This window comes from Meleagris gallopavo, chromosome 6, assembly GCF_000146605.3.
Source record: "Meleagris gallopavo isolate NT-WF06-2002-E0010 breed Aviagen turkey brand Nicholas breeding stock chromosome 6, Turkey_5.1, whole genome shotgun sequence".
Lineage (NCBI taxonomy): Eukaryota > Metazoa > Chordata > Aves > Galliformes > Phasianidae > Meleagris > Meleagris gallopavo.
In genome coordinates, this window is record NC_015016.2 from 43459858 (window position 1) to 43469531 (window position 9674).

At 42.1% G+C, this 9674-nt stretch overlaps 1 protein-coding gene across 1 annotated transcript in view; it reads right to left on the reverse strand.

Annotated features, from left to right (window-relative positions):
• Positions 1–1731, reverse strand: part of CLASP2 (cytoplasmic linker associated protein 2) — a 125727-nt gene extending 123996 nt beyond the window's left edge. The window contains 1 exon segment of the mRNA XM_031553978.1: positions 1638–1731. The gene's annotated coding sequence lies outside the window, so the exon portion shown is untranslated.
• Positions 1732–9674: the final 7943 nt, after the last annotated feature.

Genomic DNA, 9674 nt, shown 5'->3' on the forward strand with positions numbered 1-9674 from the left:
AATGTATGTGGTGAGCAAGCATAAAGTTATTACACAGCCAGTCCAAAAAATGAGTTTTGTCACACTATGCATAATTAAGCATTACTACAGTACACTTCAGAAGTCAAAGGCTGGTTCAAAAACCATGAACTGTACAAAAACAGTGACATTAAAGAAGACACTGAAGGCAACATCTATGCCTCAGCTGGCTCTAAACTCTAGGACCGTAGGCAGTTTGCACGTCATGTTGAAGGAGTAATCCCTACAGTATTATTCTGCTCTTACTTTATTCTCAGGCACCTGGAAATGGGCCACTGTCAGACACATATCTTTGTTCTGACTTACTGGAGTCACATCTGCAGATCCAACACATTATGACCTGGGAAACTGGTGGTTCTTTAGATTTTGAAGGAAGCAGATTTCTTGTTCACCAGTGTGCTTTTAATTACTCTCAAACTCTCTATTATCCTCAGTCAGGCATTTATCATCAAGTTTTGGTATTTCCACTTCACTGATATGAGCTGAAAATGACCCAAACCTTCTTATAGGACATGGTGCATTCTGTAACCTTTTTTTCTGTCTTTAAGCTTATAAAAAGCTGATCATGCAGAGGTTTGACTTGCATATTGAGCATAATGGATTTTATAGGTCTTGATTTTGGAGATGCTCAGAGGACTCACTCCAGTTGAGGGCACTGCTTCTCACCTTTTCTAGAAAATACTTTTGGAATACTTGGCTTCAGATGCCTACTGATGCTACACATGTTACCTAGTGCCAATATTTCTCTTCTTTCCGTATAAATGCTACCAAGATTAAATAAATAAATAAATAAATGTCTCTATTTGCTCACAGTCTCAGTGTATGCAGCTACCAGGAGTGAACAAAAAGCTTTTTCAATGGAAGAGTCTAAGTGTGAACCTAAACAGCTCACTTGAGGCAAAAATAGAAGAAATGAAGAGAAAGCATTACATCCATCAGTAAGATTGTTGAAATTTCAAGTTCCACAAGTAACTAAAATATAAACCAAAACATAGTAAGACTGAAGCCCAGCACTGTCTGTAGCTAGCTACAAACTACGCTCATAAATCAATATTCCATGAGCACAATATGAGTCAATTTCCCTTATGCTACTGAAGTACAAAACCAACCACCCAAACAAAACCCTCTGCAACAAAATATGTAAGTTCTGTAGCACTTTGCTGCAGCACAAATACTATTCTAAAGCATCCTAAAATATGTGTTCTGTTGATTTATTAACATCATAAATTAATCTTTGTATTCATAACCTTTCAAATTTTGCTGATTTCTTAACAATTAAAGACAACAGTGGAAACCCAAAGAGCAAGCTTAAAGTTTTGACAGGCAATTTAACGTAACTGGTTGTGCAGGACAAGATACAAGATAATTCACACACATTCTGAACAAGGACATGAAGCCAGGCACTTCTGTTAAAAACAACCTGTGATAAAACAACAATGTGAATGCCCTGGAACTGCAATCTCTTCTGAAGGACAGCAGCAAAACGAATCGAGCAGATACGTGAAATTCACTCATCTGAGTTAGGACTTAACTCCACATGTCCAGCTACCACTGCTAGGGTTAGGGGTGCAGCATTCCTTCTTCATTTTGGTCTTAAAATAAGGTTACTTTTCACTTACCAGTTCCTATGTAGGATTTAAAGCGTCCCGATAGTCTGTGGACAAAGGCACCTAAAACATCTAATCCCAGTAACGCCACCTGTTGAAAAGAAAAGCATCAGATATACAAAACTGAAGAGTACAGAATTCTTTAGAGTATATTCTACAGAAATTACAGACTTTATAAGAAAACATGTTCAACCACCATATCTTAAAGAAAAATGAAACTTCTTACTAGAGAGCTGCCAATTTCTTAAAAGCTTTCATTAACACAAATTTATCAGCAGATGTTTGGAACGGATCAATTATATTTACATATAGCACAGCAGTTCAGATTTTTCAGTACTTGCCTTAAAATAGAAAGAAAATAAATGTTAAGACTTCAGATTTACTATTTTCACATTTCACTATTTGCAACTATAAACGATAAAAATTCAAGTAATTAATTAAAAGGACTTAGGAGTTGGATGTAGCTGTTAATCTCTCTGGGTTATAATATTAGGCAGTTCTGCTGTTTATTCCTTTAAAAGAAGGCTGCCAGAGGTTTAGCTCAATGTGAAGTGGAAACCAAAGCTCCTTAGAAACAGAGACCAGCAGCAGGACAGGCATATTGCTTAGGGGCTCACCTCCTCTACCAGCTGCTGAAAGAAACATCAAACAGAAAGCCTCAGCAAAAAAAATAAAATGAAAGAAAAAAATAACTAAAAGGAGTCTGGAAGAGCAGATCCCAGACACAGAAAAGGCAAACAGATTAAAACACAGAACAAATCAAGCCCTCGTGTGTAAGCACTAATGCAGGCAAGAAAAAGAAGTATTTCCCAGATGCTGAGACTTGCTTCAGTCTGGTTACGTAGCTCACACGAAGCAATGACAACTTTTTCTGAACTCCCAGCAGAATTCAGAGAAACTGACACTGTCTCCCATCACGGTGCAGACCACACCCCTCATCTGCCTACCTCCTCAGCTAACAAGTTTTCTTTTCTCTTCACTCGATATTGTTCAAAATTCAGAAACCAGCACACAGTTCAAAATGTTACTGGAATTCTGAGGAATTCCCAGCTGTGAGCAGAAACCAGCTCGAGGACAACAGCCATTTACATCAGAACAAGAACACGGTCAGAACAACTGGTTAAACCAACCCACTGTGACCAGTTGGGACGCATCTTCTCTCTTTTTATTATCCTGCACCCAGTTACAATTTTCATTCCTAATTCCCTCCAGCAGCTCGCTGTGAACACACAACACACGTTGTCACATCTTGCAGTACCTCGAGGTGCCGCCCATCAAGAGGCCCATGCCCAAGAAAAGCCCTTCTGAAACACTGGCACTTGTAATTTCCCCACGAATACATAAGCAGAATTAATCCCTCCTATCAGTGTTTATTTCCATAGAATTTGAAACCTCATTTTCTTCAAAAAGAATGTTTTCTTAAAATCCTTCACTGTAACAACTGTCCACCCCAGGCAACAAGCCAAAACCAATCTGAGTGGAGATGAATGGGAGCACAGGCAGCCCACACACACAGCATCACGGGACTCATGTTTCCATAGGAAAACAGACTGCTAAGCCACCCATAAAATCCAGGACCTGAAACAACCACATAATGGAACAGATTTTAATGGATTTATTATTTCTAGACTAGATCTCCTCCTAAGTGGGAGGCGCAAAATTCCAACTTACTTGGAAACTCATTTTACTACAAGCTAACAGACACTAGCAAACGTAAGTGGATGCTATCCCATATTAAATTAATATCTTTCCACTAAGTAACTGCAGCTAAGATTTAGGAAGACGAGGAAGTGGAATATTATAATTGTTAACTTTAAATACAAATCAGTTTTTAGGGTAACATCAAAACTTCATAAAGACTCCTACCTTTAATGTTATTTTTATAGCTTTTCATGCTATAAAAGACTTCAGGTTGAGATTTTCTTTGAATTATTTTGGATAAACATTCTGTCTTCCTATGCATCTGTTTCCAGACTACAAATTCCACTCTAGACCTGTTCTCCAATGGCAATCTGTAAGACAGCTTTCCTTTGTAAGTATTCTGTTTTCCATTAATACACAAAACTGCAGCACTTCCCTCTGTAAAGGCACTTACAGAAACTCCCTTCTCCATGTTTGATTACATTTCTTAAATCTCTCTTAAGTCCTCTATTCTGAAGAAGAACAGCTCAGAGACTTAAAACAAGTGACACATGTAAGATTGCCTTTTATTACCTATCTGCTTGTTACAATCCTGAAGAACATTCCTGAGTAAGACAGCAAATACTTCATGATGAATCCTTCCAGTGCTGTGCTGCTACGGTTTGGGGTTTTGTTTCTTTGAAGTTTCACCTGGCCATTTGGAAGATCTGAGGCTCCATAAATCTCAGTGAGAGGCCTGATAGTTATCAGAGGAAAGTCCTACTTTGAGCATTACCATCAGAGAATCTGACCACCTGCATTTTCCTTCCTGTAAGAGTAGTTTGATCCAGAGTACTCTGATATAATGCTTGTGTGGTCCATATGTTTGTATCCCTCCTTGCGAGAAAGATTGTGTGATCAGCTTTTACAATGTAAGTCACATTTATATGGATGGTGCTGGTTCTTTCTAACTTGTCTATCAATGAATTACTTAGCAAATGCGGAGTTCTACTTCTATAACCAGTGCAGTAAATACTACCAATTTAAACACCATGCTGAGTGTTCAGGCACGCCTTTTTAAGGAGCTGTTATCAGTTGGCATCACAGAATCACAGCAGGTCTAAGGAGGGCAGAGACCTCTGGGTCCATCCGTCCCAGTCCCTGCTCCAGCAGGTACACCCAGAGCACGGTGCCCAGGTGCTTTTGGAGACCTCTAAGGAGGAGAGCCCACAGCCTCTCTGGGCAGTCCACGCCAGCGCTCTGCCATCTACAAGCACCAAAGTGGTGCTGCGTGTGTTCAGGGCGAGCCTCCCGTGCTTTGGTTTTTGCCCACTGCCTCTTGTCCTGGCTCTAGGCACCACTGCAAAGAGTCTCGCTCTGTTCTCTGAGTAATCCTCCTTCAGGTGTTTATGGAGACAGATGACATTTCCTTGAGCCTCCTCCCAGGAGAGATGCTCCAGGCCATTCACAACTCTCCTGTATGTCCACAACTCACTTGTGCAGGGGAGCCCAGAACTGGAGCCAGATGCTGAGCAGAAGGGAAGGACCTCCTCCCTTGACCTGCTGGAAATGCTGGGGTACATGTTATGGAGCTGCAGCAGAACTGATCTACAAGATAAAGGCTCCAAGTGCTCCAATAGCATTGGGCCATATACTAATGTCATCATCAGCATGGCTCTTTTCCACTACCTTCAACTGGGGATATATCTCTCATAAGTTTTAATAAAGTTAGCATGGTATTAAGCATGTTGCATGCATGTGTTCACATGTGCAGTGTGTTGATTCATGCAGCATATTAACATGTACAGCACAGCCCTGAGATTCAAATATGTTCACATGTGATGTGTTCATGCACATGCAAGAACTTGCATGCTGACATATTTTGTGTTGTCACACCACGTATGATGCATCAATGTCAAAAGTGTACGTGTGACACGTCAATGCAAGTCAACACAATTCATCTTGCATGTTGTCACATCATCACATCCTTGTATTCTGTCAGTCTGCTGATACTCACTGTCATGTATCGACACTCTGCATGTTGCTGCTTATTCTGTGCCAGTGAATGCCAACACACATTCAGTGTTACCAGATGTAAATCAGTGTTTCATGTGCCCATGTGTTCGAGAGTTGTAGCATGTCACACGACAACATATGGGAGTGTATAAACATAGGTCCACATCACTGTGTAAGTGTGCCAAATCATCACACGTTAACACATATCAGTGTGCCAAAACATACTACATGTATGTCAACATGTGTCAAAGCATGCTGAAGAGTCTAGAGTGATGACATGTATCAAAGCATGTTGCATGCCAAAGCATTTAAGAACACCACTGTGAGATAATAATGTCACAGCGTATTGCCTGTTGATCTGTCAGCATGTCACATGTTGATACATGTCAGTCTGCTACGTGCCAAAACTTTTTTTGAAACATGTCACATGTTGATGTGTGACAATGGATGCTGAAGCATGTTGCATGTTGATGTGCAAAGCATGTCATGCATGGACGCATGATGAGGTGTGCCACATATGCCAGAGGGTCAGGGTAGCTAAGTGCACTGCAAATTGACACATCACACGTTGATATGTGACTTTCTGTGTCAACATACACCAGTATTATGTGGGCACGACCACACATCCACTAAAGCACTTTGCATGCTAACATACCAAAGAGTGTAGCATGACGCATGTCATCATCTAAGCGTGTAGTGTTGTCACACACTGACATGTGTCACCTATTGAAGCCTGTCATCACATGTCAAAGGGCACTGTGTGATATGACAACTGTTGTGTTCATGTGTGTCAACGTGTGTCACATTGTTACACTTGTCCAAACGTGAGTTAGGTAAATGCTTGTCAATGACTGGCACGTTGACAGATGTCTTTTTTTGTGTTGTGATGTCATGACATGTATGATGCCGCCTGTCACGTGATGCCACGTGTCACATGTCAGCTTCCTTTGTTAACACATCAGTCAACATATCTCATATCAACAGTTGCCACATGTCACCCCATGCTGATGCACTGCTGATGCAATAGATGTAGTTATGCATGTTAAAGCATTGTTTGTTAAAACACGTCATGTGTCCATTTGTGTCACATGTCAAGCTGTGCCACATCAATGCATGTTCATGTGTGGCCCCTGTCAACCATGTCTAAATTGTCAATTGTTTCCTTTTATTAACAGTCATTTTCTCATTCAGCTCCTCATTCACCTACTTACGTGTATGCACAGAAGTTACAACTGCTGCTACTATGCTAAACTTGTTTCTTGACTCTAAGACTGCAGTGCAGATTTCCCCTCCTTGCCGCATGCTGTGAACTCCTCCTGCTGGTAGCCTTCCCTCGAATTGAAGACACAACATGTACTTCCTACAATGATAATAAATACAGCAGCCACACTGCTGTTATTTTAGCATTTCCTGCATTTGGTGAGGTGACAAGCAAAGCTTAAGAAATAGCATGCTTTCCAAGAAGCACAGAGTAACCATTAACTCCAAGGATTTGCCTGGGAATAACAGGTAAACCATATTACTTGGAAGAGACTATGTGAAATCCAACTTTGTCATGCAATAGTAATCTGCTGCTCTGACACAGGAACAACATTCATTTACTGATTTCCTGCTGCAATTGAATAAAACATCTCTACTGCAAAGGTTAGAAATCCAAATATTGCTTAGTAATCTTCTCACATAAGCAATACCTTGACTTCCCATCAGAATTTTAGTAGTAATTTTTACTACTGCCAGTCACACTGGATTTAGCTGTAGATCAGCAAGTTGGCTTCACTGCTCAATAATTACATTTTGGAAGGACAATTATTTGATTTCATGGGCTCTAAAAGGAACCAGAGAACACACACAAACTGCTAGCTACCAAAAGCAGACTTACTCAACTCTGCAGCTGAAGCACTATTTCTCCAGTGTCATCTTACAACTCTTCAGCGGATGTATCAAAGCAGATTTCCAGATTACTTATCTGACTCAGACACAAAACAGTTTGAGCTACCAGACTGTTTCAAGTTAGATAATCCTGTAATTCTTTTCAAGTGACTGTTGAGTATGGCAGGTCTTCCAAATCTGTTCAGATTAGGCATCATTCACAGGGAAGAACATGCAGGTTAACACAACAAAGCTTCTAAGTACGTATCAGTAATAGAAGGATAGGATACCCTCAGGAAAGTGGGAGTTTAGTGCTTGAAGTTGGCCCACAAGCCTGAACACAAATATTAGCATTGTTCCAGTCTTGTGATTGCCAGGTATTTCAAAGCTTTGGGAAAACAAATACCAGCAAAAAAAAACAATCAACTCTTAATGCTTTGCTTCCAACTTACCTCCTCCTTAAAAAGGAAGATTACATAACTCACTTCTCTAAGTTTTTTTCTCCATTGCTCTTCACAGCCCTGGGAAAGCAGCCATTTAAAAACACAGACACAAAGACCTCTAGGTTGTAGGAAGAAAGGAAGCAGTCCCAACTACCACAAAATAAACCAAATCACAGTGCCAGAACAATAAACATACCATTCCCAGTTCAGTGGGCAACACTCTAGTTCTAAATATGACCAAAATAAAGGCATTCAAACATGCACATCCTTTGTGCTCTCCCTAGTGTCTCTGGAAGACACTTAATCACTGATTGCATAAGACCTCTGATGGACATGCTAAGTCCACAAAGAACACCCATTACAGACAGCCTTTAATGAGGACCCATCTCCCTCTTCAGAGCACTTCTAGTGTTCCCCAGCAAACCTTCAGTGCAAACTCCATCCCATTTCAGCACCCATCCACACATTCTTAATTCCACCTTACTGATTTGTCAGCTACTCAAACTGGTAATCACGCATTCCTCTTCCATGAGCTAGATGCAGTCGCAAGTTTTCCCTAATCTACTTTCAGAGTTCAGAACTACCAGATTTGTTTTGCTTATTAAAGCCCTGTGAGTAGCTGCCAACTTCAAGAAAGCAAAAGCACTATTTAAGTGGTCAAAAATCTTGCCACAAGCTGATTCAACCCTGCTGATAACAAGTCTGTACCTGTTTACACCACACCTATTTGTTTTTCCCCATTTGCTACCAAGTCTGACAAATCCACTCTTCTATTCTTATTCCCTCCAGTTCTTACCCCTTCCCAGGATGGCATTTCTCAGCTACAGCACAGTTCTGAACCCAAAGCCCCTGCATCTCTCATTGCTGTTTTCAGCGTGGTCAGTAGATCACATCACATGCAAAAACTGAGTTTTCTGTCAGTGGAAAATGACACAGCACATCCAGGGCGAGTTATGTTAGTTATTCCCACATTACCCACACCTGTCACCTAAGAGGAAATAGTGCTCCCTCTCCTAACTTCCTTGAATGTTCCCGACTTGCCACTCCAGCTCATCAGGCTCAACAGTTCTGATGAATAAGTCAGCTGCCAGCCAGTATCGCTGCTCAACTAACCAGCCACATCAAGCTGCAAAACCTTCAGCAACACAGAAGATGGAAAACAGAATTTTCTAGGTGCTGTTATATCCACTCCTTCGCAGAGGAAAAGGCATCCAACAAATGAACAAAAATACAGCAATTAAAAACAAAGATTAATCAAATATCTGTCTTGAAGATGCACAGGAGCCTGCGGCACCCGTTATATTGTCATTCAGATCCTGAAGTTATTAACAACATTATCAGGAGGAAGTTCTTTACTATGAGAGTGGTGAGTTTCTGGGACAAGCTGCCCAGGGAAGTTGTGGATGCCCCGTCCCTGGAGGTGGTCAAGGCCAGGTTGGATGGGGCCCTGGGCAGCCTGGTCTAGTATTAAATGGGGAGGTTGTGGCCCTGCATGTGGCAGGGGCGTTGGAGATTCATGATCCCTGAAGTCCCTTCCAACCCTGGCCGTTCTGTGAAAAAAAACAGAGGTCTAACATTTCGACATGGCACAGAGCAGTTCAGCTGGGCTCGGTCTCTGCAGATCCGTTCCAACACGTGCTTGTTCAAGACAAAACACGCAGGTCAGATGCAGAGCGCAGCTCCCCAGCATCCCGCTAACTTCCACTGTGACTGAGGCAGAGATGCTGGCAGCCACCACCGCACAGGGGAGCACAGGAGCTGCTCACAAAGCACCCAACAATTCGCTCTATTGCAATTAACAACGCGACACAACGCTCCAAAACACAACTGTTCGTACACGGGGCCACCAACGAGTGACAGAGGGAAAGAAACCACCACAACACCTCGACATCGGCTTTTCGACTCCCGGTTTCACCCCTTTACAAGGGAAACAGCTTAAGCCGTCCTGCCGAGACAAGGAACCAACCGGTCCCTCTTTCCAGCGCAGCCCAAGAGCCCGCCCCGCTCTCGCGCTCCCCCGCAGCCGACGCCCTCCGTTACAGTAAGGGCTCTCCAGGCAGAAGGCAACGCGGCGTGCCCACACCGCCGCCCGCCGACGGCC